Raw genomic sequence first — 18,141 nt, 5'->3', positions numbered from 1 at the left:
TCCCAGTTTCTCCAAATGGGTATTCTTCTATTTTTAATCTCCATGCAGGGAAAGCAGAGGAGAAACAGATCAACGTTCCTCCGTCAGTACTCAATTTGTACCAAGAAAATCGATTATCCAGCCAGCAAACCTAGTTAATTAATTCCCATTAAAACACATCTTTACTAAAGAATTAGTTTTCTGGGGTGCAGGGAAATGAGAAGCTGTGTGCTAAAAGGTCAGCAAACAGTCTCATGTAACTTGGCTGCAACTGAGAAGCATGAGGACTTGAGAGATGTAAATCTGAACAATGTTTTGGTTTATTATCATCAGGCAACTGATTTACAGGACTGGGTGCAAGGTCATTGAGGTAAATCCTGTTTATCAGGGGACATGCTTTCTAGAACAGAAAACCAGCCCTGCATGCAGGCACTGTTAGGGCAGGGGGGAAGATGAAGCAACAGTTACAAGCCTGGCTGTGTTGTGCAAATGCTGCTGCACTGGGGCAGGAAGGCTGCCCTATAGGTGCAGGAGGGTGGAACAGAACCCAGCCCTAGTGAAAGGCCATGTTCATGTTCTTTTAAGTGCAGTGAAGCCTTTGGGGCTGGCCAGCAGTGCAATCCCCATGTCCATGCAACTTGCCCTATAGGGCAACCATGCAGCAAATGCAGTGCCACAGCTGCCTGTCACCAGACCTGCTGGAAGAGATGCAAGTAAGTAAAAGATCTACCATTTCTCTTTCCCAGCCACCTCAGGCCAGGCCCATGGAGCATCCCCAGCTCCTGGTGTCAGATGAGGAGAGCAAGCTTGCCCTTGTGAGAAACTGGGCATGGGATCAGCTTAGCTGTGGCATCAGATGTGTCTGAGAACCCTGACCATTGCAGTTATGTCTTATGTGCTGCCAGTAGCCCATATGGTATGTGAGGTGGCTTCTTGACCCCTTCTTTCAGGTCTGCAATGGTCAGGGGAGAAGGGAGGAAAACAGCAGGGAGAATGAGGAGCAAACAACCCACACCATCACCTGCTGGGTGGCCTCATGGCAAAAGTATTGCCTAAACCAGTGTTTGCATTTTTAGTTTGTTTTAAAATTGCATATATAAAATTGCATCATTACATAGGTAATATGCAATTGATGCTAATTATGTGGGTTATAATGATAATTTTTACAGTGTGTGTGGTATACGATGCCAGTGACAGCATAGCTCCGCCATCAGAATATCTGGCACAGCAGTGAGGCGTAAAAGCCACATGGATCCTTACTGTTTCATGCACTGATTATTCAGCTTTTCAAGCAGAGAGCCACTTAGCCTCCTGCATTGCTCTTCCTTTGCCTTTCGTTAGCAAACTCTTTTGGAAATCCAAGGCAAACAGAGCACAAATTCTTTTCTCTGAAGACACTTGGTCAGTGATGCTCAGCATCACAGGGCCCCAGCGAGCTGAAGAACTCAGGTGTGGTTTGGGTTTTTTCTTTTTGATTATTTACCTTGCTGCTTTCAAAAACAACCCAAAAAGTGATTTCTGTGCTAACTGCCTCCTGCTCTGCTCTAGCTGCTGGCCCTGTCCAGTGGTGCCAGGCTTGGCAAGGGCATGGGGTGGTTTGGTTGGTTTGGCAGGAGGGGACAAGGGTTTGTTGGGGTCTTTTTTTGGGGGGGGAGGATGGACTGCCAACACCCCCCTAGCACTTCCTTCCCTCCTGTGGTACATTTCATGCTGTGGCTGACACAACCTCTGCATCCTCTGAGGTGGGATGTGCACTGCCCTGCTGGGAACTGGGAAGATGTTTTCAGCTCCAGGGGCACCCAGGGAAGGTTTGGGGCTGGTGGGACTGAGAGCTGTGGTGGTTGCATGTGTAAGGGGCTGTCCTAGGTTCAGCTGTAACACCACAACAATGACACATGCAACAGTTTGGGCTCTGGATATTTTGGAGACTGCCTTGCCCCTGGGTGTCATGGACATGAGGACATGGTGTGGACATGAGGCTGTGGGGATCATCTGCGTGACTTGAACTCTTCCTGGTGTGTGAAACAATGGCAGGGGCCTCACTGCAAGACTGGTCATTCCTCCCTCCTGCAAAGGAGTTTCAAACTTGTGCCCTTCAAATCCGAGCTACAGAGTGAGTCCTGTGGCAGGGCTCAGGTCAGTGCTTTCAGCAGTAGAGGTGCTCACTCTGAATGAGACCCTGCAGTACCCTCGTCACACTGGCTCACAGCTGCTTTGTGGCAACGCAAGGATGACAGCACCTCCACCTAGGCTGACGGTGTATGGAGACAGGGAGGGAGAGCCCTGAAGCCAACTGTCTTTGCAACCAAAGAGTGCTCCAATTTTTTCTTTTCCAGCCATTACAAGCCAAGGCTCAGTGTGAGTTCTGGCCAGCCTGACAACTTGCCCTAGTGATCACAAGCCACCGGGAGCAGAAGGTATCTCCTCTAGCCACCTGCTCCTCAGTGCCTTCGTGGACTCCATGCCATTGTGCTAAGCCTCTTCCCTCCTCTGCTCATCACTCACCACTGACAGGTTCATGGCTGACAGCTTCCTTCATCCCCACAAGCATCCCTCCCCTCCAACACACACACCTCTGGCCTTGTTTGCTTTCCAGATAGAAGTCTTTTGCACTTCTGAAGCCCCTTGCTAGCCCTCACTTTCCCTTACCCTCAGCAGGTGTTCCTCCATCCACACTTGTCTTTTACCCTGCTCCTATGTCACACTCATCTCTCCTTCATCTGTCCCACTGCTCACACTGCAGCTGCCTCAGCTCACTGCCTGCTCATCACTTTTAGGCCTCCTCACGGCCAGACTGAAACACTGGAAAGATGTTATAAAGCAAACTGCCAACTCATTAATTCCCTTCAGGTGTCTTCAAGTAAGTGCTCTCTTCCCAAAGCGACGCAGCTGGAATCAATCTTGCTACACATTATGTGGTAATAAATCACAAGGACAGCCCAAGCTGAGTGCTTTTCTTCTTTACCTCAAACTACTTCTCTGGCACTGAAATCAGCAACAAACTTCTGGTCTTGCCCACGTAGTCTCACATAAAAACCATACCATTAAGTCTCAGTGAAACAGTTTTAATTGCTTTCTGTTTTTTTTTTTTCCTTTGTGTCTGTGTGCTGGGAAAAACAAAACAAAAATCAGGCCTGTAGAGTGGCATTTAACAAACCAGAATTGTTAAATGCCTTCCTGGAGGGGAAAAACTTTCTTCTGACAGTCGTAAGGATATTTCCAAGCAATCTGCACTGTTCCTCTCCTTGTGGGATTTCCATCTCCCATCCTGTCCCAGCAAACACAATCTTGGTTCTCTCTCTGGAAAAGCTGCATTATCATTGTGACATGAACCCCTGCACTGCTAGTCCTGTATCCTGTCCACAGTGGCTTAAAGCATCTTCCCACACAGGAGCTGTACCATGGCTGCTGCTTCCTGACCTGCTCAGCTCAGCATACCCAAACACCAGGAGGTGCAGGTAAGTTGACCCTGATAGGTCCCATTGCAAGTCCATGGGGAGCTCAGCAATGAGTTTGGCAAAGAGGGGTGTGCTATGGTAGGTCTCAGTAGCCCGGTATTCAATGGTGAGCTATTTCCTAGCTGTGTGCATTACCTAGGAACTGAATGGCAAAAGCTTCAAGCTTTCTAAGGACACCCTGCTCCTGAAAGTTATCTTTCTGCAACACTAAGGTGGCTCAGTTGATCTCCAAGGGCCACCTCTGCCATCCACATGCCACTGTCCCACTGGCCTGTTCACCCCTGCTTGCAGAGGCCTGGCTGCACAGCGGTCTCTACTTGAACAAAGCTCTTGCAGGACAGCTTTGCTTGCTGGAAAACCCTTCCAAAGAAGCTGTGCCAAGCCCCAGGAAGGAGCTTTCGAATATGCAAGACTTGTCCCCTGTAGGTGTGGGATAGTCCAGGGCAGCTTCTATCTCCCTAAGCAGCTCTTGTGCATCATGTGCTGGAGCTGCTGTCTCCAACAGGGAGAGCCTGGCACAGCTCTGGCAGGTTTAGTCCTAAAGCCCAATTAGTGTTGTTTATGCTCATATTGCAACTGAAAGAAAGAAAAAAGTGGTGCTTCAGTAGGTCAAAGAGTGTGAAGAGATGAATGCAATTACAATAAATGCAATATATTAAAGATACTGCCGTTTAATTAAAAGCATATGAATTATGCATGTATCTCTTCCACAGCCTGTAACTGCGTGGGCTCAAGCAGTAACCGAGTACGTTTAGCTCTAGCTACCATGTGAAACCTGTGGCTGCTTAGTTTCTCACTCATACACCTAACACTTGAACTTTTGCTAGGAGTAAACAAGAACATACGTGTGAGGCTGCTTGGAGTGATTTTTGCTTTTCTGTGCTCTCAGGTGCCTGACAAGGGACATGAATCTTGCTCCACCAGTGTTTCCTGCAGGAGGAGACTGGTTTTTGGGCAACATGTACAATATCAGGCTTTAAAATCACACTATTTAGGGGTGCAGAGTTGCTGCCAAGGAGAACAGCAGGGTGGGCTACCTATACCTGCCCCTATGGGCTATGCAGGTGGTACCATCCTCCAGTTTTGGGGTGTAAATCCTTATTTGGGGCCCAAAAGCTAGCCAAGAACTGTAGCAGCCCAGCAAGGACGGGGCAGGAGGACAGGGCTTGGTGGTGGGAAGATACCAGCACTTACAGCTCCCCAGAGCACCCCAGGGCTGGCACTGCCACCACCTTTACCCCACAGTGCCTCATGTCACTGTTCGCCTGGGACTCGGCTCAGCTTTCAGTGAACTAACTGCAAGCCATTTCATTAATATGGAAAAGTGCCTTGTTATAAATGCTTTGCTGTCCTTTGGAGTAGACAGAAAATCTTCCCTGTCAAGGCAGACAGTTGCTCTTTGTGGCATTGCTGAGCCTATCCTGGCAGATTGCACCCAGGGCTGTACCATCAATCTTCTACTAAAGGCTGTTTCTTTCTCCTATCTTCATTTACCAGATGTGGTAAAGCAAACTCCCATGAGAGAAAACAGATCCCATTAGTGTTTGCGGAAATTCAAACTGTCCATTACGAAATTAAAACAGGAAACGAAGCAACGTGGAGGGGGGGATACTCTTCTCCCTAATCACTTAATAGAAGCCCATACATCTTGTTAGAGCTTGCAGTAAATCCCACCTTGTTATCGGCCAGATGTGCAAGCTTATGAAATCTGAATCCAAATGTTCATCTCTAGCTACCATACTGTTGATTTGTTCCTCATTTCCACATCTTATGGAAAACAGAATGGACAAGATTATTTTTTTCTTCACACTTACACAAACTCTGTGTTTTTCTTCTAGGGAAGCTTTGAGGGGACGTGGAGAGAAGTCTTGGTATAGGATGTGTTTCACAAACAGTCTGTGGGAGCTTCACACTCAAATGTGAGCCACATAGAAACGTATCTGTGGCCCCTGGCTTGCTTGGTGGTCTGGCTGCTTGATCTGTGGTACAGGTATCTAGTCCATAAGTCTCCTAGAAGCACTGCAATGTACAGCACAGGAGATGCAGGGGTTTGTGGCCTCTGAGGAAAGGAACAGGGAAGCATGGTTGAGATCTTGCCATTCATCTCTTTTTCTGAATTGGGGGAAAGGAATGTAGCAGGAAAGAGTTGCACCGAAGTCTGCATGGGTAGCGGATAACTTCAGTTGATTCATAGGTGATTTTCATATGTTGCTCCCAATGGATGAGCCCAGCATGTTGTGTTAACTTGTGGGATTCTTTCTTTTTACTATTTATTAATACAATACTCTGAAAGCGTGTGTTGGCAAGTGGAAATGGACTTGAGAGACAAGAGAAATACTCCTCTAGGCCTTTTTCTGCTTTGAAAGCAATAAAAAATAGCTTTTGCTTTGCAGTTATGCTGCCATACTTGATTTACTTTTGTGTTCCAGGGTTTGTGTGTACATGGCTGTAACAGAAATAAACTTTAAACAGTGGAATTTCATCACAGGCATGTACATGGAAATGGGATCACTTCAGAAAGACAATCAATGCTCATATAAATGTTAACTGCACGTTGGACCCAAAGAAGTGTCAGATCTAAAAAAAAGAAGGAGAGCAGAGAAATCTGAAGAAAATCCTGGTACAGGCACTCCTCAGTGGAAAGACATTAGGAAAATGCAGCAGCTGCCTCACAACAGTGCAGTTGTGGTCCAGTCTGGAGCAATTGGGCTGCCACCACAAGAGATGATGTCTGAACAGTGAACCTTGAAAAACCCTGGTTTGGCAGCATGATGAATCTTTCTTGAAGCTGTGAAAATGTGAAAGCTGCAGGTGGTCAACAGAATTTTCATGGGGTAAAATACCAGCAAGGTTTAAAACCCCAGCATGCTGGTTCAGCTCGCATTGTCTGGAGGCCAATGGCATCCTGGAGTGTATTAGAAGGGGGGTGGTTAGTAGGATCTTCTGTCACCAGGGCACCCATCCCGTTCATCAGCGGGCCTACATTGCCTCTGGTGTTAGTTTTACCTGCCACGTATTTGAAAAAGCTCTTTCTGCTGTCCTTGACCCCTCTCTCCAGCTTTAATTCCAAGGAGCCCTTAGTCATCCTAGCTGCCTTCCTACATCCTCTAGCAGCAGCCTTATATTCCTCCTATCGTACCTGTATTCTCTAATCTATGGACTTCCTTTCTGCCCAGAAGGTTTACCCTCAGCCTGCTCTGCTTTGTACCTCACAAAGGTAACAAGTGACAGTTCACTGGCATTTTTGAAGTTGATTTTTTTTCTGCACAATGGCTGTGCCTCATGCGGGGTAAATATGCAAAGGAATAAAGCCCTTTTGTGGACAGAGCTCTCTGCTCCATGTGAAAGCCAGCAAGGTGGGATTGCTCACCCATCCTGCTGAGGAAGGTTTAAAGTTCACTTTTCTTCAGAGCTACTGTGGTCTGTAAATGCAAAGGCAAAGGCAGAAATACAAGAGAAGAAAAGGCAGCCACAAGACCTCAGGCACAAATAGTGATAACTTCTTCCTTGAGGTCAGGATCAGGGGTGGAGTTTTGGGCCCCCTTGGGGATGAAAACAAAAAACTGTCTTCCCATTTGACTTGTACTATGACTGTGGAGACAGGACTTTGCACACTAGGGGGAGAGAGAGAAACCCTGAGAATATCTGCTACTAACTGGCTTAGAAAAACCCACATATCCATAATCTGTAAATGTACCATGACCCTGTGGGTTGGACTTCAAACCTTTTAAAAGATAGGTAAGACTTAAGCAACATCCAGGTGAGTAAAAGCTCTTTCCTGGACTTTACTGCACTGAACTGTGCACCAAATGCAGTGGAAACACCAATGCCAAGAACAGGGTTGGTGAGAAGGCAGGAAGATCTTGCTGTAGCTTGGGTAGATTTTCCTTACCCTGTGAAGACTGCAGTGATCATGATAGTGGGAGTTTTGATCTTAAAATCCATTCTAATTCAAAAGAGGGCATTTTGAGTAAAGGTGTTTCCTAGTGTTACTCAGGCCTCTGTTTTTGCACTGGTTTACATGCCCAGCCCGATTGTTGGTTAGGAAAGAAGGAATGACTGCCACCTGAATCAGATTGCTGTCCTGCTAGAGCACATCTCTTACCACCTCCTTTAACAAAGAAATGGAGAAAAGTACATCTGCTTTTTTCAAGCTGTTCAGAAAAGCTGTTCACCATAGTTTCTTCCATGAAAAAGAGCGATGCTTAAAAGTATATACAGTGTCTCTAAAACATACTCAGTGAAAGGGAGTGTCCTGGAGAAATGGCTGTCCCACTGTGACTTCTGGCAGCTTCAGGCAGCCTGAAAAACTGGTGAACTAAGCTGAGGGCATCCCACAGACTATCCTGGCCAATAGACAGAGAAACTGAGGCTGCCTTTGTATGTTCTAATTTGAGCAAGATCAAAAACATGGTCAGTGGTAAGCTTAAAGGCACCAGCACAAGTTTAAAGGACAGATCTATAGCTGGACAGTAGCCAGAGTCCACAGTATGTGACCAAGAAGAATGAGCATTTTGCACACACAGACAGGTGAGGTCTTTTCATCAAGCCGGGCTTTTTCATCTTGTCTTCTCAGTGCTCTTTGAAAGGACTGCAATAAAATGAAAATAGGACCACCAAAGGTAGAAGGAAGGAAGGAGAGTCATTTAGAAGAAATAATCTTTTCTTTTTAGACACTGCCAAGCTACCCAATCTGCCTGGGCCCAAAGGATTTAATACTGTTTTTTTTCAGCATCTGCTGATAAGGTCACATGCAGCATTTCAATTTGCACTGGTAAAAGAAATACAGGTTCTAGCAAGCTCTTACTTCATTATCGAAACCAACATCTCAAGAGGCTCTGGGTTTCCAGTTCTGGGCCTTTTGAGTCCATTATAACACAACAAATGGGGCAAAGCCATTTGTGTAGAGCTTGACAGGGGAGGGAGTGAGTCACAGCAATGGTATGTCACAATACCATACCACAGCAACAAAATCAGATGAGTAATCTTGGAGCTTGCCTTGAGGCAGCTGTCTGGCTGATCTCACAGATCTCACTGCAACAAAATGTCAATGTTTTAATACCTTTGACATTTCTTTAGCTTCAAGAGGCAATCTTTCTTGGATACTTACTAACAGGTGATTGTATCAGAAAAATCAGCTAATTCTTCCTATCTGAAGAGACAATACTGGAAATAATCTTTTTTTCATTGAATGGAAGAGTAACCAGCATTAAATAAAAACCTGGTTAATTAACTGAAGTCATTGAACAAGCCTCAAATGGATTTAGTTTCAAGTAGCAGCTAAAATAGATTTAATGCCTAGGAACTGTCTAGACACCTCAGGCAGATCCTTCCTTTTCTGTTCCTTCTCAAAGAAAGGTAGTCTGTAATGCACAAGGCAGAACACAGCAATACTCGGAGCTTAGTAAGCAAGTCTTACTATACCTTACAAGAGGGTACAGGCCAATTGCCTGCTGCCATAAGCTGGCACAGCTCTATTCAGCTTGAGGCCTGCACAAGTACCTTCTAAGAAATGGGAGAAAATAGAGCCTGGTGGAAATTAGCAAGTTTCTGAAGGGCTACGATAGAGGACTAAGCTGACAAGTAAAGGAAGATAATGTCTGTAACTTAGACCTGCTTGGGAAAGATTACACTAAATTTGTATGTAGCTATGGTGATGTAGATGCTCCTTCCCTGTAAAAAGGTAAATGCTGCTCTGTACCCCTACTGATCCTTAGGGCAAGATACACACATACAATATTTCTAGTGAGCTTTAGGGAGCAACCTTTGTCTTTGAAGAGCCCTGTCAGGCGGCAACCTCAGAATGCAGTTGCCATCCAGCATATGTTCTCCTGCCCAAACAGGGCAGCCGTACAAGGATAAAGTTAGTGTGATTGTTGCAAGACAGCAAAACTGAAAGGTTTGCCACTTGAAGATAGCCTTGCAAAGCATGATAGGGCTGAGGAGGGTGCAGAAGAACAAGGCTTTACAGATGGTGACTGTGTGGGGGCCTTACCAAGCAGATGTTTGGTTATGCTGCTGCTTCAGCCTTGTTTGGTTCAGGGAAAGGGATGTTTTATCATCTTGGGCACCATGAAAGGGTAAGATGCTCCTTGACATTGCACTGCTCAAGACATCACAGAGAACATGTGGCATTTTAAAAGCTATTTTTAGATTTTCTGCAGTTTGACAAAAGGCTTTTTGCAGGAGCTGGCCAACCAAGTTCTGCGGTCAAAGCAACATAGCTGAGATAGCACTTGGCTGTGCTATGAACAAGATGTAGCACTGCATTGTGCATCTATCTCATCTGTTGCCATATATGCTCCTTTCTCTAGATCTGCCAGTTTAGTCAGCTTGGAAAGGAATATGAATTCACAGCAAAGGTGTTACCTAAAAGTCAGAGGACTGCAAAGCAAGAGGAGCTTGAGCAATTGATCCTGCAACCTCCTCAGGTCTGGTAACACCAACACAGTATGCCCTCAGGTTCATCACAGCTGTCCCACTGAACTGCTTGTCAGTGTGTGAGAAATGCTGTTTCACAGTAGCAAAGCACCATCAGATGGTGATATTTTCCCTGCCGAGGGTTAGGTTTCTTAGCAGGCAGACATAGTGCTGTGTGGGAGGCTCAGAGAGGCTTCACGCACTTTCTGTCCCCCTGTAACCACACAGGTCTGCAAATCTACCTGAAAATAAAGTGAACAGCCACCCTCGTCCTGCTAAGGACTGCCTATTTCCATTCAGATGCCACGTTTCCATGTGAAGCATCCCTGCTGTGACTGCTCTACAAGCATGTCTCTGCTCCTGTTCATTTGTCTCTTGTTCTGTGTCATTGTGATCTAAATAGACGGCAGCTATTTTGGAGGGAAGAGGGACAGTGGCAGGTGGGACTTTGAGGCGCTAATTGAGGAAAGAAGGGAGGTGCATTGGTACTCCTCCCTCACTCCGGAAGCATCGTCTTCCCTTTATGGTGCTCACTTACAGACTTTGCTGAATACAAGTACATGGTAATATTCTGGCTGCTTTGTCATCTGCAGAATGGATAGGCTCTTTTTAATAAAATTTTCTTCCAAAAGCACACACAAAAAAGTGTGCTTTATACTGAGCTAGCATTGTATTTTTTTACAGCACCTTTTGAGATCCCAGAACATTTGTGAGAAGAAAAGTTTTCCTTTTATGTTGTCTCAGTATCACTTATGGCCAGATAATTAAACATTTGGGAAGCCAAAAAGTAGGCTTTCTACCTTTTTCATTGAAATATGTGGGCAACAGTTCAAGTTAAAATGTGAGCAATGGAATAGATTAAATGAATCTTCCCTCAAGTAGAACTTTTAATGATGACTTGATTCTCTGCAAGGAAAAACGTTTTACTGTCCTTTTTTTAAAAAAAAAATCAAATAAAAAATAAATTACAATTTGCATCACTTTCATATGATTGAATAAGGGGATGTTTTTAATTAAGACAAAAATCTCCATGTTAATAGTCTTGATTAAAGGAGCTTTTAAATAGTTTATTTGCCTGGCTACATTCCATCTGTAAGCTCTGCTGAGGATGATGTCTTTCATGTTGAATTTAAATGCTTATTATCCCTTTGAACTCTGCCAGTCCACTTATTTGACATATTATTTTTCCCTTGTAGCCTGTGGAGTCAGCTCACTAAGAGATTTTGGTAATGTCACTCTCTAGGGAGCTCCGTTGGCTTATCTGAACCTTGAGCTAGCAGCCAGAGGCAATATTTCAAAGCTCACTGTGATTTGCTGCCTCATTTCAATACCACCCCTGCAGCAGGTACCTGTACTATCCATGTGGATGCATCACCTGGAACAACGAAGGTTAGGCAAGCAGCTCACCAGAGGGATACACACCTGTACAAAGATGGACCACAGGTACTTGTGTGCGTTAACAAACTGCCAACCTGCTCACCCAATCCTTCTGGTGAAAGCAGTGAGCCTGGTCAGGGCTAATGAATGATACTGTCCTCTGTAGTTTAACCGCTCCTTTACTGCACAGTCACAGAGGTTTGCAGGACTAATCAGTAAACTGGGGTTGACACGAGCAAATGGGAATTGTTATTCTAGAGTGCACAAAGGTGAAGGTTCTTTCCCATGCACAGCCCCTACACACATCATATTTGCTCCTCTTGGAAAGAGGAGAATTAAAAGCACTTGACAAATGGATCAAAATGCTCCTGCTCTTGTCTACGCAAGTGTTACTCAGCAAAGGTTTCACTGTACGTTTCTTATACCAGAAGGGTATGCACTTTGCTGTTCCTGTTGCCTGAGCAGCACACCCGATGAGCTGGAGTAGGCAGCTGGGTGAGCTGCTGCCTCTCATTGTAGTGTGTAGCAAAGGAAGGTTGCCTGCCTGCAGATGCCTAGCAGTGGGAGGAGGTGCAGTTTGCAGCGGAAGAATAGCCAGGGCTGAAGAGGAAAATTTTGTGGGGTAGCAGGAGATTCTGAGGGTATACAGAGAGCACCCAGTATCTATTCAGGCCTTCTGTCAGTCCCTGCTTGGGATCAGGTACCTGTCAACCCCTCCCAGTATGAGAGCTGTTAGAAGGAAAGCAGCACAAGACAGTAAGACAACAGAGGACAATGAGTGAAGAACAGCAGAAGTAATGTGAGGCTCGATTGCTTAAACAAGGATCAAAGAAGCACTAGAAATGCTTATTTTTGCTGTCCTGCCTTCACACTTGTTTAGCTAGCACTTGTCAGCACAGCCCGTGTTGTCCCTATGAGCATCCCTTAGGCCTGTGGCTAGCTGCCTTGCTAAATGTTTTACATGCAATACTTGTTAACAGTGTTCCTCTGTGAAATGGGGAAGGATGACTCTATTAAAACTATGGTGCTGTGGAAGAGCTGGAAGAGATTCCTTCTCCCCTTGATGTTGAAATACCAAACCAGCACCTCAAGCCTATGCAGGTCTCTGGGCTCCCTTATGGCTACTGGGTCCCTTCTTTAATAAAGTCAGAAGAGTAAAGCAAAACAGTCTTCTACTAAGAAATAGTGACTTTGCATAGCAGTAGTGCTGGAGGTCAATTTCATAAGCACGGGACTAGGACTGGAAGTGGTGTTTAAGTGGTTAAATAAGCTTTTGACAGTTGCCCCCGAACTAGAGCTCATATTTGAAAAGAGCAGATAAAAATAAACATCACTCAGCCCTCTCCTTCATTGTAAGCTGTCAAATGGGACAGGTGCTGCAGAAAAAAATCAAGTGTGATTGTGTCATTAGAAGTTGAGTCATTGTGCGAGGGCAGGGAGCAGGGTGGAGGGGCTGCAGGTACCGCTGCCAACCTTAACTTTGACCTTCTTGCTGGTCAGAATCAGGAGTTCCTTGTGTTTTGAGAACTTCCTTCTAACTGAGAATGAAAAGCAAAAATGTCCCATGGATAAAACCAAACAAATGATCCAAAGTAGCAGTTTTCTGCAAACAAAATAAATATGAATATAGTAAGCACAGTAAGATGTCATGAGTTTGAACAAAATGGAGAATCAAACAACAACTCTGATGCCCTGAATAAGAAAACTGACACATTGCTCTTGACTTTCACTTTGAAAATATTACCAATATTGATACTTTGCTACAAATGAGAGTTCTGGTAAGTTGGAGGTTTTTTGCTTTGCGTTGTTTTAGCAAATGAGTGATCCTAAAAATACTCCAACTACATGCTAGGACATTTCATGAGAAGAAGCTCTGTTTACTATGGATGGAAAAAGCTGTGCTGCTTCACAAGCACTAGTGCCACCCGACTCACTGACTCATCTTTGAGGGGCTACCTGGAGCTCGGACTACAACAGGATCCTGGAGGCTGCACAATTAAATCACAGCCCCTCTTTATCCAGCCAAATATCCCAATCCACCTACGGTGTCTCTCCTTAGCACATGACCTGGGTACAAAAGAGCCAACTAATCTCTCTCGGAAATGCCCAGAAGAGAACGCAGATGGTGGATTTAAAGTGTCTACATCATGCAGCAAATACCAGCTTAACTGCTTTTTCTGTGTGGTTTCAGGGTTTGTGCACGTCTGCTGGCTGTACAAAAAGGACCTTACCCCATCGTGGCCTGAGCTTAGAAAAGCTGCTGAGCGCCGGCACAGTAATACTATGACTGCCTGTGAGGAATGGTAAGAAAGCCTCAGCTTAGTGCTCTTTTGCTCTCGGCTGCTACATTTTGAGGGTGTTGACATATGTGAATATTTTACAGCGGCAGGAAGAGGTCTCTGTGCACATGTGGGAGAACTGGCCATTGGAACAGGGGAGTCTGGATTTCTCTCCAAGTGACAGACTGATATCTAGATTTCCCCCCCCGTTTTCTCCCCCTCCCATCTATGAGCACTGTATTTAGTAAATGCTTAGGGACTATTTTCCTGTCTCGAATTGGCATAGCAACAGCATCAGAACAAAACTCAAAAGCATCGATTTAATGACATACTGAAATGGCTTCAGAATTCATAATAGGCTCTCATTTATTTGAAGTAAGGGAAGGGCTTGTTGCACAGCATACACCTTAGGCTGTTGGAAACCTTTCCTCCATGCACATGTTGACTGCCAAATGAAGATAAGCTGCTTAAATACTTGTTCTTTAATTAGGTTTATCCTTGTAAACATCTGTATGAAAAACACTGAAATAACCTCAGGCTATATTATGTAGCTGCACTGTAGAAACAAGAAAATGCGAGTTTTGTATTACTTATTGCTGGTGTCACATGAAGGTCTCAATGAGGAAATCCCAATCATTTATGAACTCTACAATATTTTGGTTAATAGAAACAAGAGATGCAACTCTGGTTAGACATTCTCAAGGAGGCAACTCATCCTCTAAGTAAGTCAAATATGACAGTTTTATTCCCACACTAACTGGTATAAGTGCTGTAAGTGAATCTGGTATAAGTTCTGTAAGTGAATCTGGTATAAGTGGTAAAAGTGAATCCTGGCCATTACACAATATTTTCTTCTGTTCAGTAACACTGTTTTATAAAACATGCCTGTATTCTAGAATCTCTGGGTAAATAAGCCACACTGGATTCTGACTTCATTTGTGTTATGGGAATAAACCTGATGTCACTAATATAAATATCGGTAATAACTTAGGTAAATTAAAATATTAAAAAAATCTGTTTTAATTTCATTTACAAGCATTTCAAAACAATATATTCAAGTTCTCTAAAACTGCTTGCTGTTATACCATTAGCAGACGTATGGGATCCTTTTTACACCACAGTAAGTTGTTTTATGCTTAGTTCATCCACACAGCCAAGGTTCAAAGACTCTTAATGCAGGTTATGGAGGTTAGCAAAGCCTGCAAAGAACATAACTCTCCATTTGTGTACCTCTTTGGTACCCAAAACCTTCAGAATAGCTTTCACTTGTTTTAGAGGTGAATAAGAGAGCAAATTATTTTAGTCAGTGAAGCCACTTGTGTGCCTGACTCTGTCGTAACGAATACAGACGTGCCTTTAGATGAGGAAGGACACTTGAGAGAAAACACATGATTTGCGCTGTGAATTCCCCCACAGTGCTATGTAACTCTCCCTACAGCCCGAAAAGCAACTTTTGCAGTCCCAATTTTGCAGTTTTCCAGTCATTTGCGTGGAGGCCTTACTCAGCCCGGTCCTACAACACTGATGGTTCCCACACATCACTTTGTGTGTATGCATGCAGGACCGTAAGAGGCAGGGATGCGACGGGATGCGTCGGGATGCTCCGGGATGGCTCTGGCTCCCCCAGGCCGGCTGCGGGGTGTCACATCTCGGGCTGGGTGCCTCAGGAAGGCCCTTCTCCCGCCTGTCCGCCGCTGCGAGCACCAGCTTCTCAGGCACCCCGCCGCACTCCGGTGGCTTGGTGCCCCTCGGCGGCGGGCGGCTGCTACTGCCAAACCGTCCGATTCCCGGGCAGGTCCGGGAGAGCTGAGCTGCGGCGGCCGGCGGGACGGGGGAGGCAGTGGTAAAGTGTGCACAGGGCCAGAGGGAAGCAGGGGGGAAGAGATATAGGGGGATGCAGGGGCGCAGTCCCGGTCAGGGGCTGGCAGCAGCTTCCCCGGCAGAGTAGGGATGGATACGGAATGCATCGGAGAGAAACTTGCCTGTTTCTCCCTGTTCTCGTCTCTAGCCTCCCTTGCTCTCCTTCCCCCTTCCTCGAACAAGCTGTACTTGTAGCTGTAAGGTAATGCGCCATCGCATTTGAGGGTGAGAGAAATCACCTGCATCCCGAACCCAAGCAGGTGTGGATGAGACATTTGGGGTAAGCAGTGCCAGGGGGTGGGGAGGGCAGCAAACAGAGCTAGCATGCTCTGGCCCAAAGCCAGGCTTGAAGCCTGTTCCTGGGGGCTGCCTTTCACCTGGGAGCACCCCAAGCACTTCCAGCACCCCAAGGAGAAAGAGAAAATTCCCTGACCCAGGCGTTTTTCCCTGGTCCATTTGAAGCAAAGCATCCCCTCCTGTAGCCTTCACCTGGGAGGGGAGACAAGGCCCACTTCCTCGACAGAAGCACCTTCACTGCAGAGGGGCAAGCCAGGAGGAGCTGCTCTGCTGATCTCTCCTGCTCACTTACATTTCCCTGGCAGATAAGGGCAGCATTTTTCTTATCATTATTCTGCTGTTGCTATTGTCGTATGGTGAAGCACCAGAACAGGTTGCCCAGAGATGTTGTGGATGCCCCATCACTGGAAGTATCCAAGGCCAGGCTGGACAGGGCTTTGAGCAACCCGGTCTAGAGAAAGGTGTCCCTGCCTGTGGCCAGGTGTTGGAACTAGATGATTTTTAAGGTCTCCACCAATCAAAAACATTCTATAATTATCATTAATATTGTTATAATAATCCTAATAATTATTTGGACTCAGAGTTGTCTGAGTTTGGGCTGAGAAAAGTCTGTTTTAGCTAACCGCTTTCCAGAAGGCAAACTTACAGAACTTTTATCATAACTCTTCAGATGGAGTCTCATGAGGGAACAGGGTTTTCTCTTTTTTTTCCCCTTTTCTTATTTCTGAGCTCTTAACTAATTAGGATGAAACTACATTGTCACACAAGAAATTAATTGAATTCTGCCAGTTCTGCTTAAACTCTTTGAAGCATTCTTACCTACATAAGCTCTTTGCTAATGCGAGCTGAATTTTGCAGCTCTCAAGGGCCAATTTTTCCACAAAAGTAAATGGTATTCATGCACAGGGAGGCCTCAATGCAATGCCCTCTATTGCGAGTTCTAATAAAAGGCTGCTCTGTTTTGGCTCCTTATTGGAATAACACTATAAATAACCTCTTTGTAACAAGGACTTTTTTTTTAAATGGGAAAAGTTTTCCTCCAGACCCTCCTGGTGCACATTGTGCCACCATCTGGCAGATCTGGCTTTCAGGGTAACTGCACCTCCCAGCACTGCATTCACGCTGGGGAAGCAAAGAGTGCCAAACAGGTAAAAAAAACACAATCTTGGAAGGAAAGGCATAAGCTGCCTGATGTAAAGCAACACAAAAATAAAAGCTGCACAGTGTAAGTATACTTTGGGAAGTGTCCATAGTGCTTACTGAAGCAAAAAGTCATGCTGATTTACTGTCTAAGACTGCTGGACTTAGGCTTTAGATTGGTGCATGTTACGCTTGTGGAAAAGAGCTTGGAGACATCTCTTATTTTCCTACATTAGATTAATTTTATAGAAAGAGTACTGTTCTGAGCAGTATTGGCAGCAGAGGCATGATTGCCCTTGGAGCAAGACCAGATACACAGCTCAATGGCAGCAGAAAGGCTTGCGAGTGCTGAGAAAGAGAAGACCTAATGATTTAATGCACTTTTTATTTGGATGGTAACATATTTAGAGTTTATATTTTCTTGCCTGTCTCCAGAAGACCCAAAGCAGTACCATGCCTCCAAAAAGCTCACTCATCTTTGTTGTGAGTAGCTTTCATCTTTTTCCTCCATAGTGTTTTTTTTCTTAGTTTTTACTTTTCTCACATGAGATATCCTTAATGATTTGGCATTTGACATTTTTTCCTTTGTCAATCAGTTTTGTACATAGCGTAAAAGCTCTGCTTGCAAGAAATTCCTAGCATATTTTCTCCCATATCTTAGTCTAAGTAACTAACACAGGAAGCATGTTTCCGTAGAGTCACAGGTAGTTAATTACAGCATGGAATGAAAGACAATTAATGAAATCAGGGCGATTTCTGAATTTCTACGATTTTTATTATTGTTTAATAAATGGAAGCCCAAGATAAATTGCTGGTAGATACATTTACCACATTGAACAAGATTGTGGTAAGGGTTTGAGAAAACTGTGTATGAATTACAAATTCTGGTTCAGGTTACTGCAGAATTATTGTAAGAAAACTGCTGTCTCAGGAGTCATTTTGTTACTTGGCACTAGTGGATATGAACTGATTTTTTAAATACTTATTGATGTGATGGAAATAACCAGGGGCACTAAACTTTAAGGTACTGTTCTTGAGGTGTGGACATTCTGAAGAAGTAGCTGGGAAGAGGGAGGGTGGTATGAACTTCACCAGCTTCAGCTTTTTGGGGTGACCTGGGAACAGCAGTAACTTACGAAAAGCTGAGCAAGGAAGTTGAGCCTCTTTTAAGAGGTGAAATCCCACTAAATCATGCACAGAAGCAGAAAAGCAACTGGATTAGGCAGGATCTAGCCTAACTGGCCATAGCAGGAGGGGACTGTAAGGAATGTGTTTGACATGGGTGGTCCCAAAGGAGGAATAGGCACAAAAGACATTGTATGGGGGGTTTA

General features: G+C 44.9%; 1 long non-coding RNA gene across 1 annotated transcript in view; it reads right to left on the bottom strand.

Annotated features, from left to right (window-relative positions):
• LOC133207420 (uncharacterized) overlaps nt 1-18,141 on the bottom strand; it is a 35,211-nt gene that overhangs the window by 13,920 nt on the left and 3,150 nt on the right. The window lies entirely within an intron of this gene.

Source organism: Neopsephotus bourkii, unplaced genomic scaffold, assembly GCF_033783945.1.
Source record: "Neopsephotus bourkii isolate Nb327-2 ecotype Australia unplaced genomic scaffold, CSIRO-AGI_Nbou_v1 NB_207, whole genome shotgun sequence".
NCBI lineage: Eukaryota > Metazoa > Chordata > Aves > Psittaciformes > Psittacidae > Neopsephotus > Neopsephotus bourkii.
Note: the sequence above shows the minus strand (reverse complement) of the source record. Positions and strands in the feature narration are given on the sequence as shown.